Consider the following 5,444-nt stretch of genomic DNA (forward strand, 5'->3'; position numbering starts at 1 on the left):
GGCAGGATCCACCTCTACCAGGTTCCTAATCAATGCCCAGCAAGGGTAATAAGCATAAAACCAGCATTTTAAATTTTTTTTGTTTATATATTAAAAAATATGTATTTTGAGAAGGTGGTCATGGGTATTTGATGGATTGGGTAGGTTTTGCTGGTTCTGCAGTAGCTCAGCCCACCCCATGCTGAGACTGCCCCATCTCCAGCTGCAACTCTGCAGCAGTTGAACGCTGCTCTCTGGCTTCGTCTATCCCAACTGAAACCTGATGAAATTCCCACTAATTACAGGGGTTTATTTTTACATGTGTTGTAATTTTTTGGGGCCAAAATAATTTCATCCAGCTCCATCTGCTCTCCGTTAGGGAACTGAAGCTCGAGCACGATGGATCCTGCCATCCTCACCAGGGTTCTCCCCAGGTTAGGCATTGCCATCATCCCAGTGCTGAATTTGTTACTCCAGTGCCCAGAATGGGCACAAATGAAAACCATTATCCAAGCAGAGCTTTCCAGCATCTCACAGCTAATGACCATACACCACCCTGCTTCATCTCAACAGCTTCAAGTTCTTATTCTCTCCAAGCCCAATTTCAGGGCTCCGGGCTGCGTTCAATTGCTACTGAATCCGATTTATTATTTACATTGCAAGGTACAGCCTGGCATGAATTGATTTGCTGTGCTCTGATTGCCACTGCAGGCTGCTCTGGGATCTGGAAGCTGGTTGCTCACACAGCCAGGCTGCAAAATCAGAAGTTAGGGAATGCCAGAGTTCAAACTGCATCCCAATGCTCTGTGTTCTGCTCCCACCTTTGGCTGCATCTCTCAGGATGCAGGGAGTGCTGGTCCCAGTGGGGACTGGTGTCCCCCACGGGTTGTCACCCTGGTGCTGCAGAGATCAGATGGTTGTAATGTCACCCCTTAGCGAAGAAGAGAGGTCTGGGGAATGGAAGGGGGCAAGTGACACTGGTTTTTAGGAAGGAGCCACAGATGGGAATGCAGAGCAGATGAAGAGAGCAGAAGGGACAGGGAATAACAGAACTGGGAAGCAAATGGTAGGCCTGGTGTTTTGGGGGATTTAACAGGCCTTCACCTTCATCACCACTTCACCTTTACTTTCATTATCACCTTCACGTTCATTTTCACCTTCACCTTCACTCCTTACCCTGCCCATGGTCAGAGCTTGCACTACCTTGGATGGTAGAAACGAGTGAAAATCCCCCAAACCTGAGCCTGTTGCTCCAGGGCAATGATGACCAGAGGCAGCAGCTTTGCTGATGGCTCAGTTGGTGGGAGATAAACCTGGAACAGCAGACTGGAGGGAAGGACCATGGACATACTGCCCTTGGCGCAGGAACCCTCCTCAGCCAACTCATGCAGCTGCCCAAATCACTGGGCACCTTGGGAAAAGTTGGTCCATCTGCCAGAGCTCTTGACTTTGGACATCACTGGATGAAAAGACAATTTTAAGGAATGCCATTTGGGCAGCATCATTAGCATTCTGCTGGCAAGACACCGCGCCCTTGAGCTCTCTCCCACGTGGGGATTCTTCCCAGCAAACCTGCGGCTGATGCCAGCTCCGCTCTCTGGATTGCTGAGGGTGCAAGCCTCGTGTTGAAGACCCCTTAGAAATCTCTGCTAATTGTCACTGAGACCTCCAATGGCTTTGGAGGAGACTCTCAAAGGCACCTCGCTCCCTCCCAGCTGTTGTGGGATCTTGGCACCTGCTGCCGCTGGCTCTGGCAAAATTCCTGCTGCACACCAGAGCTCGGCTTAGGGTGCAGAGGGGAGTAGATGCTCCAGATGAGTACTCAGGGCGCCTCTGTATCGTAGCATGGGACTAATTAAAACTTCAGAATGTATATTTACCTAATACAGAGTTGATTTGTTAAGTAGGACATCCTGTCTTCAGAGGATTTCACGGCACCGGGTGATAATCAAGTGAGAACAGGCTCCAAAAGTGTTAATTTAGGAGCTGAGATGACAGGGATTAAAAGCAAGCCCCTGTTTTAGTCCTCTCTTGCACCTCCATGTCTGAAATCCAAGTAATCATCCCATTTGGGAGTGCAAAGCAATGGCACCACCACCCAGCAAGCACCACACTGGCTGAGGGTGCAAATGTGGGGCTTCAGTGGCCGAATTTGGGCTCTTTGCCCTCAGGGCTCAGCTGAGGAGCTCACACTGCTTGAGGAATTCCTGGCACCTCTGGGATGTCCTGTCCCTGCGTCCAGCACTGGCACACAGGAAAGGGCTGGATTTCTGCTCAGGGCTTGCAGGGAGGTGTTTTGCAACAGGAATTTTCATAGAATCATGGAACAGTTTGGGTTGGAATGAACCTTTAAAGTCAATTCCATCTCATTCCAACCTTCTGGCTTTTGCAGGGACATCTTCCACTAGACCAGGTTGCTCCAAGCCCTGTCCAGCCTGACCTCGAACACTTGCAGGGATGAGGCATCCACGGCTTTCCTGGGCAACCTGTGCCAGTGTTTTACCACCCTTGCTGGAAAAAAGTCTTCCTTATATTTAACCTAAATCTCCCCTCTTTTAAAGCCGTTTCCCCTTCTCCTATTGCCACAGGCAGGCAGCAGGAAACAGTGCTTGTGATGAGCCCCAGCGCTGATCCTGCCCTGCGGATGCATTCTTGCAGCGCTATGTGATATTTAAAAACATGAATTCCCAGCCTCGGGAGAGCCCTGGGGTTTGTTTTCCCGTTGTCCCGGGAGAAGCTGGTGCCGCCCCTGCTCTCCCCGGGGACACAGAGGCGGCTTTGTGTGAGTGAGGGGCCGCAGTGACCCGGCTGTGGGCTGGGCTGCTCCTTGCCGGGCTGTGGGCTGGATCCTGATCCCAGTCCCTGGCAGGATCTGCCCTGGTGAGCTTGTCCTTGCGCTCATCCAAGCGATTATTTTTTACTTCCAAACCTTTGTGAGCGACTCTGGCCATTGACGTGCCCAGCATCCCCTCCCACCTCATTTTCCTCAGCCAAATGCACACAAGCTGAGTTTGGGAAGTCCCAAACCAGAAGCAGGATGACTCTGTGCACCCAGGAGAGAGGAGTGACCTGCTGTGGGTGGTCTCATCCCTCTGGGGTTTTATTCCCATTCCCAAAAACGCCATCGGGGGTGGTAAGAAGTGCTGTGCCAACATGCAGACCTGACAGCAGCTCCCTGCAGGCAAAGATGCAGCATAATTGCAACTTTAACAGGTGCTGTTACCCCTTCATCCCTTCAGATTTTGTTGCACCAGGGAGAAAACATCTTTTCTTCCTGCTTTACACCCTGCTTTAAGGTGTTTTGGGAGGGCAGAGCAATGCACCGTGCAGACGCCCCACTCCTGCCCACCACGGGGATGGACTACCTCCTGATCCTGGTAATCCCAGGAGCAGCTCACGGATTTCTCCCCATCTCACTTCCCACTCCACCACCCCCCCAGCTTCATTAATCAGAATAATTGCTGGTTAATTACGCCGTTGGGCTTTTGGCCATGTTCCTGCAGCAGCCCAGTGCCAGGCTTGGTGTAGCAAAAGGAAACCCAAGGAGAAAGCCATGGAGTGCCCAGAAAGTAGAGCTGGGCTGGAGAGGATGCCTGAGGGCTGGATTCTGACAGCTCCTCCCTGCCGTGCTCCAACACCATGGGAAGATCAGCCCAGAGCTCCCAGTGCCTCTGCTGCCCAGGCTGGGTGGGATGCACAGCCAGTGCTCTCCCCTGCACTCACCAGGACATACCAAACACAGGCTCCATCCCCAGAGATTACTAAAACTCATTTATGGTTGATTTTACTCAACCTGTAAATTATTCTGAGTCTTCTCGTTGTGTAAGAGTTGCTGTGTAAAGAGAGAAGATTTAGAGCTCTAACACCAACCGCATTCTCTGTTTTTCAGGAGATAGTCCCAAAAGTGAAATCCCTGCAGCTTCCAGACTCTCAGCATAGATTCGGCACTTCCCTGCTCTCCCCATCCGTCTATGGGTCAGGGAGGTTCCTGGTGGGCTCCTCTTAGTCCTTCATCCTCTGGCAGGATGGAGGAACCCAATTTGCATCCAAAACCCCCCAAATTTACCACATCCAGCCCACAGGGAAGGCCCACTGGTGCTCCATGATGTCAGATGTGCTGGAGCACGGATGCAGCTCTGGGTATTTAGAGGGGTCCAGGCTCACTGGGACAGGCTGGGGAGTCAGGGGGTCCCACGCCCCTCCCTAGTGCTGAGGATGCTCCCAAGGGCTCTGCCCTCTCTCCAGGGTGGACAGGAGAGCTGGGGTACTGCAGCCTCCCTCCCTCTCTGCCACCCCAACTGTTTGGCAAAAGGGATTTTATTTTTCATTTTTTTTCTCCAGCGAAACCCAAAAATAGATTGATGGGAAGCGGCTGGGGGCTGGGATGCCATTAGCATGCAAAATGGGGCTATTTATCTTCCCCGCAGCTGGGTTCTGCTCCCAGACCTGGCAGGGACTGGCAGCGGGAGGCGGGGCTGGTGCTGGCAGGGGGCTGCGGGATGGGGACAGTCCCCAAGACAGCCCCATCCCCTTCTCACCCCTCTCGCTGCCCTTGTCCTTGTGTTCTGTGACCCTGAGCCTCGCCCGAGGGACAAGGACCTTTCAGTTCTCTGTTACAGCTGGACACGGTGTCAGGGTCACCTGGAGACTTGACTTGACTTTAATCCTGACCCCGGGTGTGGGTGGGCAAGAGAAACCTGCCCAGGGATCCGGCTGGGGAAACTGAGGCAGGAGCTGCTGGGACATCTTCGGGAAGGATGGATGAGCACAGGGGCTCTCTCCGTGCACTCTGAGGGTCTGGATTGTGCCCCCCATCCTTGTGGGTCACCTTTGTCCCTTGGCATGGCCATCCCTGCTGTCACAGCAGAGTCGGGAGTGAGAGACCGCCGGGCTGGCGAAGGAATGAGCAGAAAACCTGCTCCTGCTCCCAGAAATAATTTGTCTTGGAAATTGTTAGCGGGAGGGAAGCAGAGGGAAGGGGGGGAGCAAGGCTCACAGCTCGGAGCCCTGCAAGCGAGGGCTAGGGGAAACAAGGGCGAGCAGCGCTGGGGCTTTGGCCAGCTCCAGGCCTTCCTGGGATGATCCTGGCCCTTTCGTCCCTTCCCCCCGCCCCATTCTGGCTGGGAGTCGCTAAACACAGGGTGTCAGCTTTGCTCCCTGCAGGGCCACCCACCACCTGGGATGTTCCTTAGCAGTTACTCATTTCCTAATAATAATAAAAATAAAAAAATTGCTATAAATGTGAAATTCCATGACAGCACAACTCAACATCCCCATCTTCAGCCCCATCATCCACATGACCTTCATCCCCACCATCCTCATTCCCATTTTCCCCATCCTTATCATCCCTATCCCCGCCATCCTCACCACGGCTCAGGACCTCCACATCGCCAGGGGGCGCGCTGCTCCCCGGCGAGAGCGGAAGTTCCGCTCTGCCCTCGGGGTGGCCCCGCCTGCTCCCGGCG

The sequence above is a fragment of the Aphelocoma coerulescens genome, chromosome 20, assembly GCF_041296385.1.
Source record: "Aphelocoma coerulescens isolate FSJ_1873_10779 chromosome 20, UR_Acoe_1.0, whole genome shotgun sequence".
Classification (NCBI taxonomy): domain Eukaryota; kingdom Metazoa; phylum Chordata; class Aves; order Passeriformes; family Corvidae; genus Aphelocoma; species Aphelocoma coerulescens.